Below are 12,263 nucleotides of genomic sequence, written 5' to 3' on the forward strand. Positions count from 1 at the left end.
ACCTCTCAGGTCTGCCTCCTCCACCATAGTCAGAACCAAGACAGAAATGGCAAGTCTAGTGCCGTCTTTGACATCCAGGGAAACCAAGGCCCAGAGAGGCAGATCAGGGGCAAAGGTGGGTAGTGGAAAGTGCGGGTCATGGAGACAGATGGCCCTTCATTCATTCATCCATGCACGTGTGCACTCATTCATTCACCCTTTCACTCACAAGTCAGAGCTCACGGCTGCTCTGTGTCAGGCACGCGGAGCTCGCTGAATGAACAGATGCCTGGGAGGCTGGGAGCGTGAATGGATGCCTGGTGCTAGGGACACAGCCGTGAACTCAACAGACACCCACCCTGCCTCCTAGAGTCTGTCTGGTGGGAAGAGACAGCAACAGACAATTAATTACAATTGACACACGCAATGCAGAACGAGTCCGGACTAGCCGGAGGACGTCCACCTTTGAGGGCCGCTGCCTGGTCTGCGAAGGGCCAGGCAGGCTCCTGGAGGGAGGTGATGTGCCAGCAGGGCTCCTCAGGGAGTGTCAACCCGACCAAAGGTAAGCCGAAGGCACACAGGGGTGCACGGCACACGTAAAGGCCCAAAGTGCACAAGCAGCCCGGGGACCTGAGGCTGGAGGATAAACATGGGCGTGAAAGCCAGAGCTGGCCAGGCCAGGCCAGGAGGTCTGGGCCACCATGCCAAGGCACAGGAACCTCAGCAGGTGCGAGGGCTCCAGGAACTTGTGTGGAGAGGGAGCAGCAGGGTTCAAATCCCAGTCGTGTCGCCTTCTCACTGAGCAGCAGCTCAGACAGCTGGGGGGAGGGTCCATCACGCTGGCTCAAAAGGGGGACATGGGCGGAGGGCCGGGGAGATGGCTCAGAAGTTAAAGACACCTGCTTGCAAAGCCTGCCAGCCCAGGCTCAATTCCCAAGCCACCCACATAAGCCAGATGCCACAAGAGGCCCTGGGATTGGCCCCCAGCATGGGAAAAAGAAAAGCAAGCATGTGTTCCCCACACCCTAGTCTTCTTGGGGGTCTCGGCTTCCTCATCTGTAAGAGGTCAGTGGTCTCCCATCAGCCCACCTGGCCCCTGTCATAAGCCTGACAGAAACTCAAAATATAGCACACAGCTCTCAGGTATTGCTCTGCGCATATTAGGCGCTATGACAGAAACTCACCGGCCAAGGCCACACAGCAGGGCCAACAGCAGCCACCATGCCAGGCTCACACCTCCTAACACTCACCCTGATGTGTGCCCATCCTGCTCACCTACTGTGTGTTAGGCTTGGCAGGGGGAATGAGTGTGGCCAAGAGTCAACCCTGCCTGGGCACGGAGGGGTCGCATGCTGTCCTGTGGGAGGGGGCTCTGTGAGGCCCTGAACCCACCCGCATGAGCTAGCCAGGATGTGGGCACCTCAGCTGCCTCCTGCCACCTTGGGAACCTGGGGGAGTCAGACAGTGGCAATGCCTTATATTCCCAAGGGCTCACTGTTCCGGGGGCCTTCCACGATCGTTCTCTTTCTTGCACGGGGTTCAGAACCATCGTCGGCTCTGAGTGATAGAGAGGAAAGGAGTTCTGGATAGCGGGCCTCCCCATGGTCACCACAGTGCACAGCACGAGCGCCCGGAGGGGAAGTTGACGGGGCTGTGTCATCCTCCCCAACCACCTGGGACGGCTCACTTAGTCAATCAACAAACACCCACGGCGCGCTGGCGGCAGCTGCGGAGCTGGGCGTGGAGCAATGACATGGCCACCGGGAGGAGGAACCCTGTCAGTGACAGCCCCGTCTGCCGCACACACGGCGATGCCAAGAATCACAACAGTGGCAGCGGCCACACGCCCAGGGCCTGCAGGTGTCAGATGCTGTGCTAAGTGTCAGCTCATTCAGTCTCCCAGCAGCCACACTGTGGTCCCCAGAAGTACACCTTAAGGGCACAGGCTGAGAGGGACCCTCCGCACAGTTTCATCTCAGACCCTCCCCTGGTCACTGCAACAGAGGGCCCCTGCAGAGCCTCGGGGTGAACCCAAAGCCATGACTCCATGCCTGTCTCACTGCTCAGGTCCTGGCTGGGTCTGTGGCACTGCTTCTGCCTACATTCCTGAGCTCTGTGGGGACCCCAGAGACCATTCGTACCTCCAGGCTTCTGCTCACATCGGCTCAGTTCCAACACACATCTCAAAGGGCCAGACAAGCATGCCTGACAGGATGGCACACACCTTTAACCCCACACTTGGGAGGCTGAGGCAGAAGGATCGCCGCGAGTTAGAGGCCAACCTTGGCTATGTAGTGAGGTCCAGATCAGCTTGAGCTACAGTGAGACCCTACCTCAAAACAAACAAAAAATACAGGGACTAGAGAGATGGTTCTGTGGTTAAAGGCGCTTGCTTGCAAAGCTTGATAGCCTGGGGTTTGATTCCCCAGTACCCACATGAAGTCAGACGCACAAAGCACACGTGTTTGGAGTTTGTTTGCATGGGCATCTCTCTCTCTACCCTTGTAAAAAAAATTTAAGAACAACAGGAAGAAGAAGAAAGCCAGGCATTGTGGTGCACGCCTTTAAGCCTAGCATTCAGGAGGCAGAGGTAGGAGGATCACTGTAAGTTTGAGGCCACTCTGAGACTACAGAGTAAGTTAGTGAGTTCCAGGTCAGCCTGAGCCAAAGCTAGACCCCACCTCAAAAAAAAAAATCCTACTAGGGATGTCCTCCCACCTACTCTTCCAATGGCTGGCATCTTCTCTTCTCTCAGATCTCAGATAAAAGCCTTCCTGTACCACTCTACCTCCAGGAGCCACGCCCCCTCCCCCCCCCCCCCGCCACATACACCCTCTTTCCAGCAACTCTCAGCTTTCCTGCATCTCTGACCATGACGCAAGACACACTTCTGCATGTTCTAGGCTCCCACTAGTCATTGCTGCTGTCCACAGGGTTCCCTGAGGGCCACAGCCAGGTCTGGCCATTCACAAATGAAGCTCTCCGGGCCCCGCCAGCACACAGCTGGAACATAGGACCTCGGTGTCCTGAGGGAGGGGGTGAATGTACTGCCTGGAAGAGGGCTGAGGAAACACAGTGGGGGGCGGCATGACCCAGACCCTATGCAGAGTGGGTTGGAGAGATGGGAAGTATTGCCGGGCACTGGCTGGCAAGAAGGAAGTGAGCCTGGGACCTCAGTGGCTCTCGGTGCAGTCAGAGGGAGTGGGACATGGGACAGGAGAGGGGAGGCCAGCAGCATAATGGAGGGAGTAATAGGAAGGCCACTGGAGTTCTGATGCTGGCGAGGGTGCTCCTGGCTTTCAGATCACACCCCCTCAGTTCACCCCCCCACAAGGCCACCTGCAGTGAGCAGCAAGCTTTGGGGGGACAGCCATCTTCCCTGCCATCCACAGACCAGGAAGCCAACTGCCACCCATGATGCAGCCTGTGAGCCTGGCCTGTCGGGACCTCCTCCGGCTGAGCAGAGCAGTGGGTGCCAAAAGGCAGAGTGGCTTGGGTGAGCACCCTGCTGCAGAGTGGCCGGTTGTAGGCGGTGGGCTGTGACCCACGTGCTTGGCCTGGACCTGGGGGTCAGATGACAAGAACTGGCTGTGGCCAGGGCAGCACACAGCTGTCCTACCTCATGTGGTGCCCACCCGGCACAGCTGGATCCGGGGCTCAGGTGGTCACAAGAAAAAGGCCATGTGGACGCCCTTCCCTCCCTGGGATGCAGGCTAAGCCTCAGCTCCCAGCCCACTCTCCTGGGATGACTTAGCTTTAGCCACCAGCTCCAAATGCCCCCGGAGCGTCCATCCAGATGCAACCACCAAGCTCAGCCCTGCTCCAAGCAGTGCGTCCCCCCTCCTAAAGGGTCACCTGCTCCCACAGGTCCTATGGGGCTCTTCTCTCTTCCGTCTCCTTGTACCACATGGACTGTCCCACCTCCAGCCCCGATGTCTTCCTCCTTCCCTCTCTGCTTCCACATCAGCCATGGACAGACCCTCTGAAGATTTCCCACCACAAGACCCTTCCTGAGGTCACAGCCAGCCTGCATGACCTGACACCCCACACGCCCACGTCTATTATGCTCCAGCCACAGAAGCCTTTCCACTCCCTGAAATACAAAACTCAGACTGTCCCAGGGCCTTTGCACCCACCTCTGTCTCGGTGCTCTTCCTCCCTCTCCCAGCTCTCCAAGCTGAGCTCTCCAGGTCCTCCTCTCAGAGAGGTCTTCCCCAAGCACCCTGGCCAGTGGGAGCTGCATACGCAGCCCAGCCTGGCTGCCGTCGTGTTTCCCGCGACTGCTGCCAGGTCCCATGCCCAGTCCACCATGCTCACTCTGCCCATCCGCCTGGGAACAGCTGTGGAAGTGCCAGCCTCCCTGCTGCCTCAGGCTGGGAAGAGCAGAAGGCACCCCCGAAACTTGACTGATGGGGGGCAGGAGTGAACCACAGGATCTCCATGGTGCAGTTGTGCCTGACAGCTCAGGGGCTCCTGAAACCCGGCCCCCCGCCCCCGTCCCACGCACGCATGCAAGCCAGGGCCACTATGGTTTGACACTGGGCTCTACTTTTCACTCATACACTCGCTCTGGCACCTTCTCTGTCCTGCACAAGCCCACCCCTCCTCCCCTGCCTGTCCTTCCAACAGTCAGGCCTCAGCACCCCTCCTCACTCCGCCACCAGCTCCCATGTCCCAGCTCCTTCCCATCACATCTGCTTAGAAGCCCTGGGGCCACAGCCAGTACTTGGTGTACCCCCCATCTGAATTTTCACACCTCCAAGTCTTGTCCTTGGCTCTTCCCTTCTTCCTTGCTGGACAAACTCTTATTCATCCTTCAAAATCCAACTCAAAAATGTCACCACTTCTGTAAAATTCTGCCAGACTCTTCAGCCAGGATTCTCTCGGTGGTGAGAGAAAGAAACAACTCAAAATAGATCAAGCAAGAAAGGGACCAGTGTAACAGAATCCAGGGTTGGCTGGTTCAATAACTGGCTCTAGAGCCCCTAAGAAAGCCCTCTAGACTTTCTTCTGTCTCCGCTACAGCTGCTGCCATGGGATCACCTCTCAGGTTCCCCACCCTCAACGGGGCTTGGCTGTAAAGGACGGTGACTAGTAGACCCAGCTTCCCACCCATCAAGTTTAGCACCCACAGTCCAATCAAAGCCAGAGTGGACTATGCAGCAGGTTCTAGGTCTGGCAGACTTAGTTCCAAGTGAAAACTCCAGGGAAGCCAGTGACTGGCTCAGAGGAGATGTGTGCCCATTTCTCAATCAGTCACCGGGGTACGGGGGAGGGAGGTGGTATGGAACGCGTGTTTTCACAGTCATTGCCCCCGGGGTTGACACAACACATGCCACTCTTCTCCATCTCACGTGTCCAATGCTAAGTGACCCACCCAGCCACAATTCCATGTCCCTCACCGCTGGACCCCCAATGCCCACTCCATGCTAGCCCAGAAAGGGGACTGAGAAACTCCGCCTGACCAGAGCAGGTCGGCTGCGCAGGGGAAGACTGCACATGCGGGGTATGCAATAATGGGTTAACCAACACCCCTAGCAGGCAGCAGATCTGCATTTTCACGGAGGCCTCAGGGGGACACAAAGCTGAAATGGCAACGCGGGGAGTCAGGAGGGAGGTGCCCAGGGGTCCCCCGGGGCACAGCCCAGCCCCAGCAGCCCAGCTGTGGGGGCCACTCGTCCAATCCCAGAGAGCTGTGAGTGGAAAGGCTGGGAAAATAATTACCGAGGAGGCCCGGGAGGGAGGCGGGGAGGCTGGCGAGCAGCTTAATGAAACTGCTAACGCGTTAGTGATTCCTGCCTGCTCAGGAAGGCAGAGGCAGACAGCCATGTTGCCAGCTCCCGCGAGGAGGCTGCCAGGCGGGACGGGCTGGGCACGCACGGCGGCAACAATAGGCACCTCTGCGCCATCCGTCTTTCAACATGGGACTTTAAAGGGCGATCTTCATATATTAAAGTCGGGATGACAGTCTATTTCAACATATCTCCTATGCAATTGGACTGGAGTCCATGAATTTTAAGCAGAATGGCTACAGTTTGTGTTCAATGCAGAACTAGAGAGCTAAGAGTCAGGGTTAGCAGAGTGACTGGTCCCATTTTCCAGATAGCTGGGGGTCCCTGAAGGTCCTTACAGAGGGCCAGGGTTGTTCTAGAAAGCCTTCCTCCCCACCCCCACATCTTTTCATTCTCAGAAGAGCTCTGGATGGCAAGGCAGACAACAGTGCCCCCACGAATGATGCACCCCAAAGATTCTGGACCAAAATCTCACAGCAAAACCCCGGGGGTCGGGGGCTCCACCCAGGCTCAGACCCTGGACCTAGTGCTTTTTTTCCCCCCACAGACAGGATGGGTGTTTACTGGCCAATGGGATATGCACTGTGGTTTCTCAGTTTAGAACACCTCAAGGCTCCAGGTGAGGAAACAGAGGCACAGAGAGGTTGAGCACTGTGCCCAAGGCCACACAACTGGATGACCACAGAGCCAAGACACAAGAGGCGGCATTTCAGATCCCTGAAATGTATACTCTCATTCAAAGACTCCACAGGGTGCAGGTGCTGACGATGGCCTGGCTGGCTGGTGGGGAGATGTGGGGATTCAGTGAAGTCTGCCCCATCTCCCCTGAGTGCCATAAATAGCCAACTGCCAGAAGGTCCAAGTCAGTAGTTGAGGCAGTTGCCTGAGGCCAGCAACAAGAACAAAATGGTGCCTGCTCTGTTCTAACCTGTGTTTGCATACAAGCCCCATTGTGGAACCAGGAAAAGGGGTATTCAGGCTTGGAGGAGGCAAAGCCACAAGTCTTAGAAAATGACTCTCAGGGCTAGAAAGATGGCTCAGCAGTTACAGGCACTTACTTGCAAAGTCTGACAGCCCAAGTTTGATTCCCTAGTACCCACATAAATCCATATACACAAGGTGGTGTATTCGTCTGGAATTAATTTGCAGTAGCAAAAAGCCCTGGCACACCCATACTCTCTCTTTTTCTCTTTCTGTATGCCTCTTTCTCTGTCTTTCTCTCTCAAAGAAATACATTAAAAATATTTTTAAAAGAAAGAGGGCTTGGGAGGTGGCTTAGCGGTTTTAAGGTATTTGCCTGCAAAGCCAAAGAACCCAGGTTCAATTCCCCATGACCTATGTAAGCCAGATGCACAAAGGGGCGCACGTATCTGGAGTTTGTTTGCAGTGGCTGAAGGCCCTGGTGCACCCATTCTCTCTCTTCCTCCCTCTTTCTCTTTCAAAAAATAATTTAAAAAGAAAGAAAGAAACAAAGAGGCCCTCAGAAGGTGGGTGCAGTGGCACACATCACTAATCCCAGCAACTAGGAGGAAGAGGATCCACCTATTTCAGAAAAAGGGGGGAGAAGGCTGGAGAGATGGCTTAGTGGCTAAGGCACTTGTCTGCAAAGCCTAATGACCCAGGAGTAATTCTCCAGTACCCATATAAACCAGCTGCCAGATGCACAAGGTGGCGCATGCATCTGAAGTTCATTTGCAAAGGCTGGAGGTCCTGGTGCACCCATTCTCTCTCCTTACACTCTGACTCTCTCTCCCTCCCCTCCTGGTACTGCTGGATGCTGCCCATCTCTAGCCACAAGCAATCACCTGGCAGCTAGGTACACTTGGACATTCTGCAGCACAGACCAGAGGTTGGCAATCCCAGATGTCTAGTCCGGCAGGTTTTTGCCCTGCTTCAGGAGTTCAGGGCTTAGAGTCACTGGGCCTGCACTGTGTCTCAGTCCCTGTCTATGCTCAGAGAAGTTCCCTTGTTCCCATACTGGTGGACAGCCCAGTGTGGAGCCTAGTAGGTTAGGAATTCAGCTCAGTGGCCAGCTGGTGTCCCCAAGCTGGGATCTGATCCAAACAAGATCTGATGGGGGAAAAAAAAAGAATTCTGCCACTTCTGCCTTGCTGGTCCCCTGACAGCCTTCCAAGTAGCCCTACACCCAGGGAGGCACATTTCAAGGGGTCACGGCTTCATGAGGTGTGGTTTGATTGGGTCTATTCTCCAGAGAAGTGTCAGAGAGTAAGGCCACCTCTGTGCAGATGAGACCCCAGGGCAGGAGCTTGCTCTGGACGAACGAGTGACTAAGTGATGGGACAGGCCAACACAACCCCACCTGGTTCGGCAGTCGCCTCCCGAGGCAGTCTGCTCAGCGTGGAGGCTCCGTTTCTGTCTGCTGAGGAGAACTCTGCTTCAGGAGACCAGCCCTGACCTTAGCCACAGCCAGAGAAGGAAACTGGGATTGGGGGAACCCAGAGCCTCACTGGACAGGGCAGTACCCGGATTCGAACTCCCGGTCTGTGCCTTCAGGCTCTGCTCCATCCTCATTCTCCAAGACAAGTCCCCACATGGTGCTCAAGCATCTGATTCCCCTCCTCTCCCCACATCACCCTGTCTCACCCCCCCCCCCCAACCACACCCTCAGGGCACAACCATGCCCAAGCCTCAGACAAGGCCCCTCAGGTGTGGTGCAGCGAAGGGCCCAAGCCAAGGTTTAGAGTCATCAGAACACACAAGGTCTGAAGCTCAGATGGCTCCTCCAATCCTTCATGGTCTCCTCTACCCGCCAAAGCCACCTCCTTCCCCATCATCAACGCAATAAAGAAGGGAAGGGGGAGGGGAGAGGAAAGCGGAGGGGAGCGGAGGGGAGGGGCGCCCCCCCACAGCCCGCAGCGGGCTCCTTCTGGTCAGGGGAAAAGCCTCTAATGAAGGCCCAGTGATGCCGCTGAGCTGGCGGTGTCAGCCCAGGAGCCCCGTGGAGCTGCGGGCCGCGCATCTCTGCCCCCAATTAGCACACAGGTCCTCCATCAAAGCGTGCGCCTGCTGCCAGAGGCAGAGGCTACGGGGACGGGGACGGCCCTTCCAGCAGTGGGAGGAGGCCAGGGCTCTCTGGCAGGCCCTGGCCTCTGCCCCTTGCCTTTGGGGAGGGGGACAGCCCCCTCCACTCACACCCTCTCCAATCAGCCAGCTCAGGGCAGACGCCGTCACCCCGGGGGACGCGCTAATGAAGATGGCCGACATTAATCTCTTCCCTCTCCCGACAGGTCAATTTATAGTTCCATGGGGAGCCTGGCGCTCAGCCAGAGGGCCTGACATAACTCTCCCTGCTCCCAAGGAGGACATCAGGGGTGGGCTTGATGGGCACAGGGGGCTGGAGCTTCTGGGACAGTTCCTTAGCCTGAGCACCCACCATTACCACCCAGCAATACAGGTGGTAGAGGACCTGCAGGAACCCCTCAAGGGCTGAGGGTCAAGGCCTGCAGGAGACTCGAAGCCAGATGGGTCCCGGCTCAGCCCAGGGCATCCTCGGTGACAGGAGACCCCCAAAGAAGCACGAAGTGACTGGAGGTTCCATTTCTCATTGATTTCTGTGGGGTCTGGGAGTCCCTCTGCGTCTCCCACACTCACGTGCATTCCTCACAGAGCGCCAAGCTGACCACAGGAGCCTGGCCCTGGCAGAACCCTGGGGACCCATCAGCCTGCTCTCCTGGAACTCCCAGTGTGTCGGGGGAGGCAGACCTGAAGTGTCCTCCCATGGTGAGCACCCTTTGGAGGAGTTGTGTGGAGTGTGTGCCCTTGGGGAGCAGGAGCACTCAGTACACTTGCCCGAGGAGGACAGCCCAGGAGGAGCACTGGGAGGAGGGCAGGCAGCTGGGTGACATGGCTGGGTAGGGATGTGTGGGGAGGAGACCATCTCAGGCAAGGAAGACCCAGTGCCCAAGGTCTCCCAGAGCAGAGGAGCTCACAGGGTATTAGCTGGAGGTGGGCGGAGGGGGCTGAGGGGAAGCCCAGCCTCAGGGGATGGGGCAGGAAGGAGTTTGGCCTAGTTTAGAATTGTGGACAGCTGAGTTGCCAGTTCAGATCTGCATTTACAAAGACAATGATGGCGATGATGTCCCAGGGTCATGGTCATGGCAGGGGCAGAAGCAGTAGGTATGTCTGGGTCAGAGGCAAAAGGACGGACAGACATCTCTGGGGCAGAACCAACAGAACCCTGTGGTGGACCAGATGGACAGGTAGGTAACTAGGGTGCTGAGCAGGCCATGGCCCTGGGGTCTCCAGTTTGGGAACTGGATGGGAGTGAGGTCATAGGCCTGGAGTAGGTAAGGAATTAGGCTTAGGAAGCTCCCAGGAAGCCCCAAAAGCCAGGCTTGGGAGAGACCAACACCCTAATGCTGGCCCAGGACAGCAATGAACAGCATGGGACATCTCCTGGAGTAGATCATCTCACAGGCGGGGGGCAAAGCCAGAGGAGAGGATTTGGGGGAAGAAATGAGGACCTGGCACAGCAAGTATGGATCCAGGTACCCCCAGTGCTGGACAGCGCCCTCCTGCTGAAAGCACAGGGCCTGGCTAAACCCACTTTCTGGTCCCTGAGCCCAGCACCCGCCCACTACTTTCTAGGTGTTCCAGGAAGCCTGCTGAGGAAGCCCCGGCTCCCCAGGCTCTGACCCGCCCGGGCTCCTCCCGCTCCTGCAGGGAGACTGACCAGGTCCCTGTCACCCTGAGGGCATCCCGTCTACCTTGGGCAGGAGACCCAGGCCTCAGCTTAGACGTTAGAGTCAGAAGGAACCAAGGTCTGACTGATTCTCCCCCCAAGCCCACTCCCATGGAAAGGAGAGAGAACAAGGCCTCAATAAACCACCCAGCCGCCTACAGTGGCTGCATTATGGTGGTGGGACAATGGATTTTCCCCCCTTCTTTTCTACAATGAAATATTCATACGCTCACTCCGTGTAGCCTGCAGGGTACAGCTCTGCCTTTAGCGTCAAGCAGCCTCGAGGTCAAATCCCTGACCACTTCCTATCTGGGGACCCCGGGACCAGTGATTTGCCCTTTTAGCCTCCGTTTTCTCATCTGTACAATGGGGATAGAAAAAAAATCCCTCGCTGCAGCCAATCGGGGTCACTGCTGGCGCACAGTAGGCACAGTTGGCGCCAGCCTTAGAGTCATCACACCCTCGCGCTCCAGCCACCTGTCCGGCCTCCAGAGGGAACTTGAGACGCCCCCACGTGCCAGACGCCGGCGCTGGGGCGAGCACCGGGCCCGCGGCGGGCGTCCCCATCCGCGCCCCCGCCCCCCACCCCCGTGCTGCCCGCTGCTTACCCTGGCGGCCGGAGGGCCGGCATCGGTCCCGCAGGAGAGCCCGGGCAGCGGGGCCGGGCTCCGGAGCGCGGGGCGCGGGCGCGGGCAGGGCGCGCGGGGGCGCGGGCCGCGCGCTCCGGGCCGTGCGCCCCGCGGCCGCCGCGTCCTCGTCTCCAGCGCGGGCCCCGCGCGCCCCGGCCGGCCCGGGGGCAGGCCCTGCGCAGCGCCGCGCCGGGTGGATGTGGGGTGCGTGGGGGGGGAGGGGGTGGGGGGGCGCGGGCCCCGAGGGCCCCGGAGAGGCGCCCGGGCGGCGCGGGCTCCCGGCGGGGCGCGGGCGGCGCCGCTGCGGTGGCCCCGCTGCCGAGTGGTGGGACGCGATTTACTGGCTGCAATTCCCGGCGCCCCTCGATGGCACTTAAGAGAGACCGGGAGGGAGCCGGGGAGAGCGGGCGGAGGGCGGGCGGAGGAGGGGCGGCGGGAGCCGTGCGCCGGCGGGGGAGGGGCGCGGGCGGGGGCGGGAGGGAGGTGGGGAGAGGCCCGGATGGAGGCGGCGGGCGGCCGCGGCGCGCAGAGCTGGGGCTGGGGGGGGGCCCTGCTTCCAGCCCCCGCCCACCCGCGCCCAGCCCCCCACGCGCCGGCGCCGCTGGGGTTGGGGGGGAGGAGGGCTGGGCGGCCCACCCCACTCGCCTTCGGGAAACCCCGTACCCCATCGCCCCCCAGCTTCCTCCCCACACAGAACCCCCCTTCTTAAACCAGCCTGCTCCACCCCAGTGCCCCCATCACCACCGCAACCAGGGATCAGAAACTCTTGGCCCACACGCCCAATCCAGCCTGAAGCCATGCTTGGTTTGACACCATAGTATTTTTTGGTTTTAATTAGGATTAATTCTCATCATTTAAAAATGGTGAATTTTCGCATAAAAAAAAAAACCCACATATCGGCTCAGTTTGGAAAAGAGAAGGCTTGGGCAGAAGCCTCCTCCTCCTCCTGTAGTGCCGCTTGGCAGAGGGCAGGATGGAACACTGGCTTGCAGCTGGCCTCGGTCCCCATCGCGCCCACCTGCCCCTGCGGCACTCCACTGCCAGCCCTACATGTTCCAGAGCCTTTGCAAGACCCTTTCTGGGCGATGCACCCCCCATTAGGGCTTCTTTTGGGGCGCCTCCACACTGCCAGCCCCTTCCCTGTGCCCACAGCCCCCCAGG

At 58.6% G+C, this 12,263-nt stretch overlaps 1 protein-coding gene across 1 annotated transcript in view; it reads right to left on the reverse strand.

Annotated features, from left to right (window-relative positions):
* Window positions 1-11,119, reverse strand: part of Tcf20 (transcription factor 20) — a 154,535-nt gene extending 143,416 nt beyond the window's left edge. The window contains exon 1 of the mRNA XM_045151413.1: window positions 11,082-11,119. The gene's annotated coding sequence lies outside the window, so the exon portion shown is untranslated. The remainder of the gene's footprint in view (window positions 1-11,081) is intronic.
* Window positions 11,120-12,263: the final 1,144 nt, after the last annotated feature.

The sequence above is a fragment of the Jaculus jaculus genome, chromosome 6, assembly GCF_020740685.1.
Source record: "Jaculus jaculus isolate mJacJac1 chromosome 6, mJacJac1.mat.Y.cur, whole genome shotgun sequence".
Lineage (NCBI taxonomy): Eukaryota > Metazoa > Chordata > Mammalia > Rodentia > Dipodidae > Jaculus > Jaculus jaculus.